The 17798-nt window shown below is 36.2% G+C and overlaps 1 long non-coding RNA gene across 1 annotated transcript in view; it reads right to left on the bottom strand.

The window, feature by feature from the left end:
* LOC134760851 (uncharacterized) overlaps positions 1–17798 on the bottom strand; it is a 171940-nt gene that overhangs the window by 26811 nt on the left and 127331 nt on the right. The window contains exon 3 of the long non-coding RNA XR_010138869.1: positions 12593–12695. This is a non-coding gene — a long non-coding RNA (uncharacterized LOC134760851). The remainder of the gene's footprint in view (positions 1–12592; positions 12696–17798) is intronic.

Below are 17798 nucleotides of genomic sequence, written 5' to 3'. Positions count from 1 at the left end.
GCTTAGAGCAATAGTGTGAAATACACCTGTAAACCATTAAGAACCCTTTTGTTACAAAACTGAACTGCTGATGCAGCCCTAGGATCAGCAAATATACCATTTTATTGAAGACACTAAGGCCCACAGCAATTCAACAGAAAATTAATTAGCATCAGCTCACCATAAATCTCAACAATATTAGCTAAAATGCCAATTTCGTAATCACTTTTCATTAAAGCCAAAAATACTAATTAAAATTGATTTTTGCCTGTACTTTGGTGAGCCGCTGCCAGTTAATGGCTTTCAGTTGTAATGCAGACCTTTACTTAAATTAATTTTGTATGTCGTCTCCTTCTCTTTTGTAAAGATAATACAGAGTGAAGGGATAAGAGCTGTGGATGCAGGAAAGGGCAGTTCACATGCAGAAAGAATTGTCCACATGTAGTGGACACAAAGTGTTCTGAGTCTTTTACCAAAGTTTGCATGACCATGCTACTTTGTAATCTGTTTTTGAATATTTTATTTCATGAGCAAAGATAAATAGGGCCTTTAACAAATAAATTATAAGACTCAATTATTATAAGAGGTTTGAATAAATAACATTTCTTTTGAAAGAATGTTCTGAGTGAAGTTACATTCTTATTTATGTGATGTGATCCATCTGTAGAAAACTATCCTGTGAACTTAGTCCATGTTTGGAGTCTCAGCAAGAACCAATAAGGATTAATTAAAGTCTCAACATGTGTTAAATGAAAACTAATAGCTATATAAATGTCAAATTCCTTTTACTGGAGTTAAACAGAAAAAATAGCAATCCATAAATCTCTTAAAGGGTGATCTGCAAAGGCTTTAATTGTTATTTTAACTTTTGTTTAATTTTTTTAAAAAAGGCACGGTGCCAGAGTTGAGGTTTTAGTAGCATCAAGATGAGTTACAGAAGGATTAGGGGTTAGGTTTTTCCAGTAAGTAATAGAGGATAGGGAGTAACTTATATTCAGGATCTCTAAGGAGCCCCAAATTAGAACCAGAAGCCATATTGTCAAAGCAAGTTCAAGGTTCTAGAGTTCCTTAGATGTCGAATGAAAGGTTGGCCGATATTTCTGGATTTAGGTTAAGAATATAGAAAAAAGTATAAAAGGGTCCCAAATAAGAAATTCAGGTCAAATATTCTAAGATCCATTGAAGAGAGGTAGCAATAGGCAAGGAACACATTTCACACATGATGTCTAAGGTTTTTATCCATGATGTCCAAGATCTCATACAAGATTTAGAGAACTGCATGGGATATGACTCTTTGACCTTAAGGCCTTCACTCCCTACCACAATCCCTACCCCTAACTACTAAAACTACAAACTTAACACTTTCTATTACATTATCATGAACAATCAAAATAGATTTCTTCTTAAAATATTAGAATAGCAAGCTTAATATCTAAGAGTTGATAAACAACAGCTATATATCTCTCAGATTTATTTGTAATGTGTTAATACAGAGGAGTTAGTACAGACTTGACATTGAGGCAGCATAAATCCTGACCATTAAGAATCCCTCAATTCAGAATTATCACTAAACTAAATAGCTTCCTTCCCAAAATGGGATGGAATGAAAATTTCAGTTTGGACCATCACTTCATAAGAAGAAAGTCATCTTGCGATCCCCATGGACTTACCTAGGTAAGTCCTTATCTTCTTTTTATCCAAGCATATTTTGTTTACATATCTGGGATCATATTTTAGAATCTTATTTTTAAGCACCATGGATGAAATATTCAAAAATTCTACATGTAAGATGACATTGAAAAGGGATTTACAATTAATGTTTGCCACTAGATTATTTGTTAGGCATTCCCAATATCTAAAATACCCCAAATCTTACATCAAGTCATTTTACTTGATTTTTAATGATACAGAAACTATCCACTCATATCTCATGGTCATTAAGTTTTCTATGCACCTCTACTCTGAAGTATGTGTTTAGTAATTTTCCAAGTGCAAGTAATTTAGTGATTGTTGGCAAGTATTTTTCCCACTTACTTTAAGTGGTCATCAAATATGGGAAGAGCTTCTATCTAAACTTAGTTTCAATAATAGAGCATAAGAAACACTTGTCATTGTCAATGGAAATACAGTGAAAGCAAAAAAATAAAAATTCAGCAAACTATCTCAGAAACGACTTTAACCATCATGATATGGAGTCCAGCTAAAACTATATTTAACTGGATTCCTGAATTCGTGTCAAATTGTGTAAAAAATCATTCATAATCAATGTCTTTCATAAGTACCACTTCTCTTGAATTTATATTTTTGATGATCATTCAAATGCCTGAGGTTAATTTATTGTCTACTTTTGTTTGATTTACATGTGAAATATATCTTCTGAGCCCTTATATATTGGGAATGTCTATTGCTCAGAAACATAAAAGACAACTTGGGGAAATGCACAACTTAGCATTTCAAATTTCTTCACTCAAAATTCTCCATTTTACTGTCATTTCATTATGACATTTAGTACTAAAGAGAAGTCTGAGGCTAGTCTTTTCTAAAAAAATCATTCTTTTGGAAGCAACTTACTAAACTTTTCACCAAAAGAGAAAGTACCAGATGTTTTTCTGATTAAAAAAAAAAAATTGTAAAGCTGTATTTGTAAGGCAGATGATAATCAAATTGCTTAAAACCAGTTATAAAGAGGAAGTCTGAAAAGCAGGGAAAAAAACATTATGTGCAGGGAAACAAAGGTGAGAATGAAAACAGTTTTCTTATCAAAAACAATGCAAGACTTGTAGAATTGATTCTGCATAAATGAGAGGAAAATGTTAAATCTGTATGCTGATTTTTTTTTAAAGTTTGTATATTCCCCTCTCTTAAGACTCGTTATTGCTGCTAAGTGTTCTAATGTTTATGTCAGATACCCTACAACCGTCAAACATTCTACAAGTTCTTCTCCTCTATATGTATTATTTACCCACTTATTCTTTTTATTGGTCTCTCTTTATTCTCTCTGATCTTGGAGAGCTTCTGCAAGTGATCCTCCATCACTGATTTAATTCTTTGATGGTATCAACTCTACCCTTCACTACACACTTAACACTTCTCATTATTACTTCTATCATTATGTTACCTTTCCATCTCAACCTCTGTCTTCCTAATGACTTTCTGCCTCTATTTCATAGAGGCCAGAACTTCATAGTGCTATAAAAGATGGTAGGATTCTACTAATTTTTTCTGTTTCCTGATATGGATAATTTTAAAAGACTGTTCTTACTCTACCATTTTAGGATCTATCCCATCTTCATTTTAGAAGACTTTTGAGAGTTCCTCCATTTACATTGCCTACTCCTACTAACAAAATAAGAATTTTCCACACCTAAAATTTTTCAAAAGTCAGAGTATATACGTTTTACTTAGCCCAACTTTCTATTTACTTGGATGCCAATTAAATCTCCTTCCAAGACATAGGATCGCTTGATGTATAAGTTTTCTAATTATTAATATCAGAACTAGCAGGATTTAATTCAATGTAGGTCTGTTGGAGTTAAAATATAATTCTTACTCATCCCCATTGTCTGATATTGTGAAAATATGTTATATATGGAAATCTAAAATCTCCAGAAGGTAATGCTACCAGAATTCTTCATACCTTTATTGGGCATACTAACCTTCTAGATATCAGTCTCCTCAAAATTGTTTTGGTTTTCAGGTGTGGTTTTAGATATTAAAATACGTACAAAATCTGCATGGATAAAATATTATTGGTTAATGATTGAATATGGCAGGGCAATGCTATTCAACCTGCCACAAATAGTAAAATCTTTACAATAGAAAGAACTCTACCCAGTTTCCTGGCTAATATTAGAGTTCTAATTATTTTATGGGAATTTTACTGAAGTCACTCATATCTGCCAAATCAAAAAAATAGTTTAATTTTACAAGGAAAAGAAACAATTATAACATCAAGTAACAGAAAAAAATTAGAAAACTTTCCAACACTGTCTTAAATTTTTCTTCATGATAATATATATAATAGAACTGTTTTCAGTCAAGATGGAAAGAAGACTGTGATTTCTGATAAAGAGAAAATAAAGGAAGACCTATCGCTGTCCCACTCTAGTGCCTAGGCAGTTTCCAGGCCACAGTGCAGGGAAAGGAAGCTCAGGCAGAACCCGGTGGTCTTCCTGAGTTGAACTGAGTTAGGAGTCCAAGGAGGCCAAGGTAGCTAGAGTTCATAGGGTAGAGTGCCAGAGCGTAGAGTCCTATACACAAAGCAAGCCCCTGAAATACGCAGAGGATACCTCTTGAGCCTTCAGCAGAGTGTTAATCTTTGCATGTGTGTGAGGAAACTACACAAAGCCAAGGATAAAATGCCAAAAGGATTACAGGTAATATTCCCCAGAGCTGACACATAACCAGGAATAGTTTGTGTTCCTACTAGCCAGACTGAAAAAAATCTCAGAATTCACAGGTCATTAGGTAGAGTACTCAGAAAGGTATTGTATTAGTAATAAAGGATAATTGGCCCTAGACTACAGGCTTCTATGATCTCACCTAACAAAGCTCAACAGCGAGACTCTAATAGATAAAACAGTTTCCAAGTAACTTAACTGCATCCCAGAATAAAGTTCAAGAATATTTATAGGAATATAAAAATAATCAAGATAAAATGTATAATGTCTGTCAGCCAAGTAATAATTACCAAATATGCAAAGGAGGAAAATATGATGTGGGATGAAGAGAAAGAAATCAATCAATAGCAACAGATCAAAAATGTCACAGATGCTATAATTTGTACATAAGGACATTAATACACACCATAATTCATATATTCAAGAAAATAAAGAAAAGATTGAGCATTTTAGGCAGAGACATGAAAGAAGATCCAAATTGAATTTTCAAGATAAAACTTTAACATCTGAGATTAAAAATGCACTGAACAAAATTAATAGCAGATTAGGTTTTGAAGAATAAAGATTAGTGAATATGAAAACATAGCACTAGAGACTATCTACAACGGAAAAAAAGACTGAAAAAGAAGAAGTAATACAACATTAACAAACTGTGGGACAACTTCAAGTAGACTACTATATATGAAATTGAAGTATCCAAAGGAGAAGTGAGGGAAAAGAAAAAACTGTTTGAAGAAATAGTGGCCTAAAATTTTCCAAATTCGAGGAACACTGCAAATTATTGATCCAAAACATTCAACAAACTTCAAGCACAAGAAATATCAAGACACCAAGGCAGATGATATTCGAATTGCTTAAAACCAGTTATAAAGAGGAAGTCTTAAAAGCAGAGAAAAAAACATTATGTGCAGGGAAACAAAGGTAAGAATGAAATCAGTTTTCTTATCAAAAACAATGCAAGTGATAAAACGTATTTAAAATACTGAAAGAAAGAAAACTCACAACCTAGTGTTCTATACCCAGCCAAATTATCTTTCAAAATGAAGCAAGTCCTTCAGAATGAAGGAAAAGTGATACTAAATGGAAAAATGGGTCTACACAAGGAAATGAAGAACACAGAAAATAGTAAACATACAGACATATATAAAGGCTCATCTAAAAACAAAACTGATTTTTCAATCTTCTGCTAGTAAGACCTCTCTCCCTGAAATGTTGCAAAGGTCCAAACAGAACTTAAGGTTCTCTGCAATCCATCTTAATAGGAGTGGACAAAAAGAGATCTGTCTGGAGTCATGCATTGGGAGTCTGATAACTGTTTCTCTCATCTGAGATGACCTACTGTGGTACAGCAACCAGGTCTCTCTGAACTGCCTTAACAAGTGGCCAGCCTGAGGCTTTCTCTCCTTCTCTAGTCAAAGAGAATATACCTAAACTCAAATTTTCATGTTACTGGTGGCTTTTTCCTCCCTGGAGAAAGAACTTCAGTCTCCTACAGACCTCACATAGTATCTAAGTACTGGGGTTCAAGATTACCCAGACAATTTATATAGAAAGCTCTCTTCTAAATTCAGATTGCCTGGTGACCCAGTAGTCTATTGTATGCCCGCTGACAATTGTTGTTCTTACATTTACCCAATAGAAGAAAGAATCACAGGAGAATGGACACCCTCCATGCTAATGCAAATATATTCCATTTCTATTAGACCACCCAGGCCATGGCGTTAACTCCATGACATGAAGAAAATGCAGGTACTATATGCTTCTTTCCTTCTTGTCAGCTCTTAATTTGTAGACTTTCCCCAGTAAATCCTATTCCATAAATCTTAGTCCATATTCTGTGGATTGTGGAAGACTTCCCAAGCCCTGCTGCCTGACAAGTGGTGGTGACCTGGAAGGGCTACACTTGCACCACACTTTGTCTTTTATATTCAAGATGATGACATCAATTACTACGTATTTCAGGTCACCTGGTGCACAGAGAAGAGAAACTTTTATGTTTTCTAACAGATTTCAAAGTGCCAAGGAGGCAAAGTTTGCATGACATAATGCAACAAATTTTGTTTCCTAACATTTCCATTATTACATATTATAGAAATCATCTTATAAAATGATTTCCTACACATGGCTCAGAAGCACAGGCATTCCCAGAATAAAGCACAGTCATAATATGAACAACAGAAACAGTGGGCAAGCTTGCCAAGTCATTGTTTGGATGGGCCACTCATAGGGTTCTCAATTCAATTTCATATACCTTAGAGTCAGTGGAAATTCCTTTCAGATTCTGAAATCAGGTTGATACTCAAACTTATCTTAAGATGTTATAAGGTTTTTTTCTTTTTTCTATTTTTAAAGTATCTTTGTGAGAATATAGTACAGACTATATCAGCCAAACTTAAGCTATGTTATTTTAAATGAGAGGTCTCTGAAGTCACATTGCGTGTGCGCGTCTTGATTCTTTTCCCTTATGCTGAGTTCTTTCCCAGATATTTTAATGATCCCTCATGTAAATATGTTCTCAATGGTTCTGTCTCACTAGTTCTTCAGAAACATAGAGTTATACAGATCCAAGGCTATACCTTACTATACCCATAAAATAACTTTGACAACTGAAAAATGCAAATGGGCTGTCACTCCCACATTTCTGCTGCTGGGTGTAAACTACTACGTCCCACTCATTCTCTAAGTGATAATGATTTGGTCCCTGCAGTCAGAGGTCACAGGACTGTCACCCAGTGGTATCTTACCATAAATAAATCCAAACATTGATATTAATTAAAGTTGCAATATTATTTTGTGGCGGGATGCTATAGGAGGAATCAGTTTCTGATACCACCTGAAGAAAACAATAAATAAATGGTTCTTTTAAAATATATATCAGATAATGTCATACTTCTGCACAAAACCATCCATTTCCCAATGCACTCAGAAACAGACTACAATGACCTATATGATCTCCTGCCTCTGTCCTTATCCCTACCTCACTCACAGTGTACCAGCTGCTGTGTTCACATTGAAATGCAGGTCACTGCTTTTATTGTCTTTGCATTACCTATTCCTTAAATTTTGAACTTTCCTGTCCAAAATATTTTGTGTTGCATTTTCTCTGTTCCATCAGGTCTCCATTGGTATATCACCCTATCAGTTCAGCCTTCCCTAACCCCCAATATTAAGTATCATCCTCTGACCTTGTTTACTCCCGTTTTTGTTTTTTGTATAGCATTCATCCAGAATTTAATATGTGATGCATGCACATGCTTGTTTATACTTATTCTCTCCCTTCCATGATGTAAGCTTACGAGAACAGGAATTTGTTCCCTTTTGTTCACTGCTACGTTTTAAACACTAAAAATGAAACTAACACAAAATAAGCACTCAATAGCTATTTTCAAGTGAATGAATGCCATGCAAATGTCATGCTGTCACCTTTAAGAGAACTGCTTTCCAGGTTCTATCAGCACAAGGTGAACAATAAAGTGAAACTACATGTCGATGAAATTCTGGGCCACAGTTTGGAGAGACAGTGCTAGCTTTTAAAAGTTCTGGTATCTTCTGTTCAGTGTGGAAAAAACAGGAAATAAGAGAAAAATATTTTCAAGTAAGTAATTGCACACCAGATGTTAGGGTACGTTGATTTGTTCCAGTAAGGGGATCACATTTGAAACAGCAGTTTCAATTCAGGTAACCACCTGTCATTTTCCTGAAGTCATCTATCTTCAGCACTAGCCATATTGGAGAGAGAAATGAGAATGGGGTAAGAATCAATTCCCCCGAATCTTTCAAATATTGTATTGTGGCACTAATCTCTAATGACTCCCTAGTGATTCAGCTTTGTTTGGGTCAAAAATCTATTTTCTCCCCTTCAGAACTTTATTGTATGCATTCAGTATTTTCCTAACTTCTTCATGTTATTTTTAAAAATGTTTTTAAATGATACATAAAAATTGTATACATTTATGATACACATATTTTGAAACATGTATATATTGAATAATGGATAAATACAGCTAATTAAAATATACATTATTTCATACACTTATCATTTTTGTGGTGTGAACACCTAAGATCTACTCTCCTAGCAATTTTCAAGTATTCAATTCATTGTTATTAACCACAGTTGCCATGTTGTACAATATATATCTTGACCTTATTTCTCCTCTCTAACTAAATGTTTTATCCTTTGCTAACATCTTCCCAAGTTCCCCCTACCTGGTTTGAGTTCTGTTTATCAGCTAACTCTCCATAAACCCATACTATGACTGGTAATCTGCAGTAGCATTGTAAATTAGTGTCTATTCACAGGCAGTGCCAAAAAATCATATAAATGACACAATTGTGATGGCAAGTAGAAATAGAATAATTTGAAGAATCCTAGAATGAAGGTTCACAGCATATGCTTGTTTTTTCTCAAAGGTACTTTGAACTCTCTTCATTCATAGATGCTGAGTCATTGGATCAATCCATTTGATAATTAGGAAAAAGGCTCTAGATTCTCTAATAGTGTAATTTATTGGGCCTCAAGTAGAATCTTAGTGGACTGACCAGCTATTTCATCCCTCTCTACCTAATACAAAATGCAAGTAAGCCTGGCCTCTGCCTCTCCAGGATTCAACCATCCCCACTGCAACCAAGGAACCAGTTATACCTGTAGCATTTAATAGTATGCTGATCTATAGAGAACAATCTCCAAAGCCCCTTTCCAATGGCAAATGCAATGGCATTTTTCTCCCTCCCCCCAAAAATCTATTTTTCATAATTTTGGCAAATAAAGTCTATCCTGCCCCATCTGGGTCATATTAGATAAAATCACCCCAATTTCTTAAGCCTTCTGAAGTTCTTTAGCTGCCTCTTCTCTATTATTACCAAGGAATTTCTGATATCTCTTTTATTAAATATGGGCCACTGTTAAATATAGGTTCCAATCAGCTAACTAAGTAAACAATTAAAAGTATTTTCAGAGTGAAAATGAAGCAGGTTACCTTAGTAAGGAATCTCCCACAGGTTAAAGACTTATGACATCTTTAGGCAAAGAAAGAACAACTTTTCCAGATAGGGGAAGTGGGTCTGCATTGGTTGCCATGAGAAGTTCAGTGGAGTTGGCAGTTTCAGCTTCACCAGGGGCTTCGCATCTTCCTAGATATTGCCAGACCAATTCTGAGTTTCCATTTTCATATAAGAGCCATTATGAACCAAAATTTTGACTGCATTCTAATTTAGTAACTAATCAGATCAAACTATTCATTTGGTTCTTGACTGACTCAGCCCTATGGCTTCAAACAGTTATTGAATCTTTGGCAAAGTCATAAAACATCTATGCCTTGCTGAAAATCTAGAAACTTACCCTTGGTTATTCTCCTCTGATCTGCCCAATACTATTAGAAAAAGCCATCCCGCTACATGACCTTAAATTCCACATACCTCTACTATTTTTCTAAGGTAGCAAACATTGGATTTACTAAAATTTTGCCTTCAGACGGTACTTTATTATAAATTGACCACAGATTAAAATTTTAAATAAGTGTTTTATTATTGAATACAATAAATTTCAGGATTTTTTTCCAGAATCCTAAAGAGATTTCCACTGTCTTCAGTCTGATCCCATCCATTTCTATTCCTAGTAACAATTTCTGCATTCTTCATTGCAACCAACAGAAACCTAATCTAGTTTACTTAAACAGAAGAGGGATTTTCTGGAAGGACATTTTATTAGTTATGTATTTCTATGTAACAGATTATCCAATGCTTAACAATGGAAAACGACGAGGAGTGATAGTATGTCACAGTTTCTGTGGTTAATGACATCAGTTTCTGTGGGTAATGGCTCAGCTGGGTGTTTCTGGCAAAAGGTCTCTCACAAGACTCCAAGCAGGTCTAGCCAGCCTACTGGCTCAACTGAAGGAGGATCTGTTTCCAAGCTCACTCACATGAGTTAACAAACCTCAGGTCCATGCTGCTTGTTGTCCAGACATGGACTAGCAACCAGGTAGTTCCTTGCCATGCAGGTCTCTTTGTAAGGTCGTTTACAAATTGTCATTTGGCTTTCCCCAGAGTAGGCAAGGGAATGCGTATACCGATGACAGAAGTCACAGTCTCTTTGTAGCCTAATCTCAAGAGTAACATCCCATCACTTTTGCCATATTCTATTAGTTAGAAGTGAGCCATTATGTCCAGCCCACACTCAAAGACAGAAGATTACTCGAGGGCACAAGAATCAGTGGGGAGGGATCACTGGGGGCTATGTTAGAGCCTGCCTGCCACAGATCGCCAGTACCTTACATAATTGACAAGGGGACTAGAGAAGCCTCTCAGAAAGCCCCGGGATCCAAGAGAGGCTAAAAGCTAATAACACAGCCAGGTCGTGTCCCAGAGATGATGTGGCTGCAATGCTATCACAGGACACTTCCTGTTGTTCTCACTAGCACTACTGCACGCCTGGACTTTACTCCATAGTTCCCACTAACTTGAAAATCTTTTAATTAATTATAAGATTCAATGTCCTGGGCTTGAACATTCATTTGCTTGAGGCTCACTTACCTGAGCCCTAGCTGCTAGGGCATTGAGACAGGAATATCTGCCTCCTTTGTCTCTTTGTGGGAAGTGGAGCCTCCCTGAGATTCCCCCCTAAACAGGAAGGTTCCAGATTCTAGATGACTAGAAATAAACAATCAGACAGAGACTTAGCTAAACTTGTAGATAGATAAAATATCCCTGATACATGTTAAATATATACAAAGTTTCCTAAATTGTTGCCTTTTGCACATAAAAACAAGGTTACTATTTTGATTAAAGTTTCAAAATGTTTATGTATTCATAACACATCTCTCTATCTTCAATGAAACTCATTTCATTCTTCTGTTTCTAAAAAATTTAAAATATACACCGGATTGTTTAATCTGGCTCCATAATATATTCAAACAATGTCAGACATGTGGCCAAAGTGTCTGCCCGCAAGCAAGGTGTGATTCTAATGCCATAAATTAGAGTAGGAATTTGTACACCCCCCCACCTCAATATCTGTGTTTAACACATTACCTAGAGTCTGACTGATTTATGAATTATTATCACTCATGTTATTTAAAGCTGAGATTGCTATAAATAGATCTATTGCTTTAGGCGAGATGATATTTGTTCATCCACACCCAAGTGAAAGTGAGTTCTCACCTCATTTTCTTTGATTAGAAAAAAATTAAAGAGGCCATAAGAACTCTAAGAAATTAAAGAAAGTGAGAAAGAGAAAGCATAATGGATAACATAAGATGCTAAGCTCACTTCATAATTTTTCATGTACAATTGTAAACCAGACCACACTCAGGGAATAAAAAGAGACAATGAATTTATAAAATCGACTTTCATTTTTATCATTGAAAACAGGTATCCCAGCTATTAATTACCTTAACTGACAAAACATATATCTGTCTATAAACCAGGCTGGGCTAAATAAGTGACTTTGAAATCACTTATTCAACAATATTCAACAAATATTTGCTGGATGTATATTATGTAGTAGTAACTGTCCATCCACTGGAGATAAAGTAGTTAACAAGCCTAGTTCTTTTTTTTTTTCTTTTTTTTTAGATGGAGTTTTGCTCTTGCTGCCCAGGTGGAGTGCAGTGGCATGATCTCGGTTCATTGCAACCTCCGCCTCCCAGGTTCAAGCAATTCTCTTGCCTCAGCCTCCCAAGTAGCTGGGATTACAGGCACCTGCCACCACACCCAGCTAAGTTTTTGTATTTTTTGTAGAGACAGGGTTTCACCGTGTTGATCAGGCTGGTCTCAAACTCCTGACCTCAGGTGATCCACCCATCTTGGCCTCCCAAAGTGCTGGGATTACAGGCATGAGCCACCGTGCCCGGCCAAAACAAGTCTAGTTCTTGATCTTATGAAACTTACCTGTAAAAATAGAAAAAAGGAAGGAAGGAAGGAAGGGAGGGAGGGAGGGAGGGAAAGGAAAGGAAGGAAGGGAAGTAAAGGAAGAGCTAAAGGAAATAATAAGGTGCTGTGATGGAGAATAACAAATAGGAGAGGTAGCTAATTTACTTGTTCAAAAAAATTCCCAACAAAGAGATGACATTTAAGTTCATACTGAAATATGAGGTTTCTTTCATTGTTGTATTTTTATTGATACTGATCAAAGGAACTGTGTCTTAGTCAGTTTGAGCTGCTATAACAGTATGTCACGACCAAGGTGGCTTAAACAATAGAAATTTATTTCTTACAGTTCTGGAGGCTAGAAGTTCAGAATCAACGTGCTGGCCCATCCAGTTTCTGGGGAGGGACCACCTCCTGGTCTGCAGATGGCCATCTTCTTCTTGTATTCTCCTTTGGTAGAGAACAGAGAGAGGAAGCATTTTCTTATAAGGACACTAAGCCCATTCATGAGGGCTCTACTCTCATGATCTAATTACCTCCCAAAAGCCCACCTGTTAGTACCACCACATTAGGCATTAGAATTTCAACATATGAATTTGAGGAGGGATACAAGTATTCAGTCTATAGCAAACTGAAATCACTCTGGGGGTCACAGCAAGGTACAAAATTGAGAAGCAAGCTAAAAAGAACACAGAAGTGGTTAATATTAAAAGGCATCACACTTTACCTAAGTTCCTGTTTCCTAGCACTAATTTCAAGGTGAAATGCTCATTACCTATGTTAAATCTAACATACATGAATCATGCCAAAGTTTAAGTCCTTCACATGTGATTCTTCTAGGTAACTATAGAGCAATATTATCATCATTAATAATTTGTATTTTGCTTTCCTTCAATGACTCCAAAATCTATAATTACAAGAGAATTATTTAGATCCATGCCTATTTAGTTTAATAATTGCAATTAAAAAACTAATGAAAAGATGTTATTTCTGGACAGATTTTTTTCTATTTATTGTTATTATTGCTTTTTAGAGACAGGGTCTTACTCTGTCACAGAGGCTGGAGTACAGTGGCACCATCATGGCTCACTGCAGCCTCAAATTCCTGGGCTCAAGTGATCCTTCCACCTCAGCCTCCCAAGTAGCTAGAATGAGAGGCATGTGCCACCACACTCAGCTAATCGTTTTTTTCATAGTGATAGGGGTCTCACTATGTTGTCCAGGCTGGTTTCAAACCCCTGGCTTTCAGCAATCCTCCCACCTCTGCCTCCCAAAGCACTGGGATCACAGACATGAGCCACTGTGCCCAGCCTGGACAGATAATTTTAAAGATATTACTTGCTTCTTTCTTATCTTTCTAAAAACAGAAGAGGCAAATTTTATAAAATTTTATTGTAACTATCACATACTTCAAAAATGAATTTTGAAATATGTCAAAAAAAAGTAAAGATTGTGTTTAACCTTTGTCTACAAACTTTCATGTGGAGTTGAAGTTAAGAATATGTGTCCTCCACATTACAGTGCACATAGCATTCCTCCACATTACAGTGCACATAGCATTCCAGAAACGACTTAGGAGAATCAAATGGATTCCATTTGTATTAAACATCCTTTGATTCCTTTTAATCAGCTTTGCACAAAAGAACCAATTTTGGCATGTGAAGAAAGCAAAGGAGTGCATTTTCTGAATGTTAATGCATATAATAGAGGGAAAGTCACATTTGTTATAACCCTGCCATAAAGTGGAGCTGTAATCTCACCATGCATCTGTTCCATATGCCATCAATTAGTTTGATGAAAACAGGCTAACAGTGCAGGAGTGATTAGCAGCAAAGATTAAATTCACTTCATTTTTAATTACAAATCTTTGTCCTTAAAGTTCTATTGGCTTGAAAGAACCCCTACTGTTCTGTTTCTCCTCCACAGTTGATGTGCTTTTTATTCTTCATTTGGAAATTATTAATGTATTTTATTTGGTACTTATTTATAATTACAGGCTTTACCCACAAATGTTACTGATATGCCCATATGCCAGAATAAGCAAAAGTAAGGCTGTTTAAATCTTCAATTCAAGTTCAAATGATCTTCAGTAGCAAATGTGGCATCTGTTATATGTAGAGAGCTCTGAGGTTGGCATATTTGTCACTCAACTTACTGGTTTTATCCATTGACTGATTCATTTATCTATTCATTCAGCAAATATTAATTTCATGTCTATTATGTTACAGGAACTGATATAGGTGCTTAGTATATAAAACTGAACAAAATAGACAAAAATTCTTTACCTCACCAAACCTATATTACAGTGGCTGGAAATAAACCAATTGTTAGGGGCTGAATCGTGTCACCCAAAATTTATATGTTGAAGTCCCAATCCCCAGTATGTCAGAATGTAACAGCATTCAGAGATAAGGTATTTAAAGAGGTATTTAAGTTAAAATGAGGTCTGTAGGGTAGGCCCTAGTCCAATATGACTTGGGTCCTTATAAGAACAGGAAATTTGGACACAGACATACACACTGAGACTGAGAAAAGACCGTGGAAGATGAAGGGAGAAGGCAGCCATGTTCGAGTCAAAGAGTGAAAGCCTCAGAATCAAATCAACCCTGCCTACACTTTGATCACAGCCTTCTAGCTCCCAGATCTGTGAGAAAATAAATTTCTGTTGTTAAAGACATCCAGTCTGGGGGTATTTTGTTATGACAGCCCTAGCAATCTAATATGCCAATTAACGCAACAAAAATAACTAAAAATTAAAAAATAAATTATGTCATATCTTGAAAATTAAGAATGCTATGAAATATGTATTGAAATAGAACGAAGAAGTAAAGGGACACTGATTTACTTCTATCTCTGAGAAAAATATTGTAAAATATGGATACCTGCCATTTCTATAAAAATAAGATGATAGCCAGAGGGGCTTTGGAAGAAAAAGAAATACTTTCATAAAGACTCTACCACATCAATTATTTTCCTCTATCATTCTATTTTTCTTAAGAATCATAGAGCAAAATATGACAATGTATGCATATGTTTTATACCACTAACATTGTTTAATGTGTTTAATATATAAGGTTAAGCTAGCCAAGTGACCAGTAGTGACACAGACTGTCTGATATTTTAGCATTTTGTTTGATAAATTTTTAGAAGAAACATAAATGTCTGCTTTTAAATCTTTGGTTTTTTTAAATTTATTGCTAGGTGTTTTGAATCTAAAACTCAGTACTTCTGAACCTGATTAGCAGAATCAAGAACAACACAGCTACTTAAAAACTGAGAATCATTTTTTTCTGTAACTATTGAAACACAAATTATTTTGTTCTTTTGGTTCTGGAAGGTATCACTTTGGTGTGCAGGCTGGGTCAAGCAGGTATAAGTCCCAAGATATAGTCACAGTTCTTGTGATTGTTCGACATTAATTAAGTAATGTAAATGCAAATAGTTCTGGCTTGTAAAGTATTCTATTTAATAATATAAAATTCTCTGGGTTGATGAGTGATGGGAGTGCAGAAGGCATATTTCTGATAAAAGAATGCAACTCCACCATCCTCTATGGATTAGCCAAATAAACTCCCATGACATTACAGTTCTGCGTGGACTTTTCTAGGAGGATGATACTCAATAAAATAGGACTTCTAAAGATTGGCAAAATGCTTCATGATATCATCAAAGAATGAGGTAAGGAGTGATTCAGCGGATTTGGCCACTACTCTTTACCCTCTTTCCCACCATGTCAGGTACACCCTGCCAGTTCCAGAAAAGTGCCATCCATAGACTTCCCATCTTCAGAACTTCCTCTTTTCAGTCAGGCAGGAAAGCAAAGAAGCAAAATGCTCCCACTTGAGAACATCCTTAGATTTGCTCACGAATCAGGCAGAAATTTCATTATGCTCAATTTTTATGTTTTCATATGTATATGATCCTAAATAAACCAGTTTAGAATTTTTATTTCATCTGAATTTCTAGGTCAAAGTTCAGGACTTGTGCCTTGCCCTACCTTTTCTCCACCACTGTTATGCCCACGGGTCTATCTATACCAGGATATAACATTCAAAATCAAAGAAAGAATAGGATACCAGTAGTGTATAGGCAAATGAGTGAGACCACGTCTTTATTATCATGGTTAGAAGGATTTCCAAAATATATTCTAAACATTTAGGTTTTGAATCTCCTCGTTAGCAACTAAGTTAATTAAAAAAGAAATGGGTAGCATTTTTTTTGTCCTTGCAGCAAAAAATTTTTAAAAAAGAAAAAGAAATGAGGAGTTTTAGTTGGAAATGCAGGAAATAAAAAACACTCATGTCAGATCTCTGGCCAATAATTTCAACATAGTAAACAAATACATTGTAAAAACAGTGTAAGACAACCAAAGTTATTCTCATAGGGGGACTGTCTCTTGCCTTCTCTTTTACCATAACTAATCACTAGTTTTGCATGCTTTGAAAATCAGATATTCTGTGCCATTTCATCTCCTTTCCAAGACGTGTTTATATTCCATAGTAATTCTTTCCAGGAAAGCCATATGTATACTCTTTTATTGATCCTCACATTTTCTGTATGAGAAAGAGAGGTGGAATGTAAAAATATTTACATTTTGTAGATCAAAAATATCAAGATCATATACAGGGTAAAGGGTAAATACTGCTATAAAACCTGCCTATGACTTTCCTACCAATGTAATTGGTTAAGGGGAGAAAACAAGTTAAAGCATTTGTGCCAAAGATAATCCAGGGGACAAACTCAGAACAGTATGAGGCACCGTACCTGCCCCAGCCATGTTCCTCTTTACCAACAAGAGTGGACCCAGATGCACAGCCAACAACTCCACACATTTGACACTCAGTTGCCCTTCATTCCTGATTGGGTTCGCGACATCCTTTTTGTTACCCAAGCTCAGCACTGGTCCCTGGCCCACGCTTTTCCCACCCCTGCCTGCTACCATCTCTGCAGGGTGGCCTCATCCTGTATGACTACCAGCTGGAACTGGCTCCCGTAAATAACATCCCTCTCAATCTGGCTCATACCACAACCAACTGGCCACCCAGTTGTTCACAGCAGCTAAGCCCCCTCACCGCCTCCCCTTGAGAGCAGCTCCAGCTGGGGAATCTCTTTGTAGTGAGCCAGTCCCCGCCCCCTTCTCCCCAACTGGTGTCAGCCAGTTGCTACAGCTAAGCAATCAGACCCACCTGTATCCTGACATAGGCCAAACCCAAGGACGCTAGTGAAGTAGGTGGGTTATCTCTCCTTTAAGTGTTCTTAGACACTCCAGTGCTGGCCATGACCCATTCTTGCTCTCATAACTATGAGATCATTCCTATGAAATCTTTCATTAGGCATTTAGGCAACAGCCGTTACCAGCTTAACATGTGCCTGCCTTTCTCCTTCCCAAACCTTGCCCTTTCACGCTTATCTCTTAAGAGGAGTGGAGAAAGCATTAAAGTTGGAATCAAGAGATTGGGTTCCAAAGGAACTCGAGCAACTAACCTCTAAGAGTCTCTGTTTATTGTGAAGACTAAACAAGGTAATGCTCATTGGAGTTTAGAACAATACACA

This window comes from Pongo abelii, chromosome 22 (genome assembly GCF_028885655.2).
Source record: "Pongo abelii isolate AG06213 chromosome 22, NHGRI_mPonAbe1-v2.0_pri, whole genome shotgun sequence".
Classification (NCBI taxonomy): domain Eukaryota; kingdom Metazoa; phylum Chordata; class Mammalia; order Primates; family Hominidae; genus Pongo; species Pongo abelii.
This window is presented reverse-complemented; position numbering and strand designations above follow the sequence as displayed.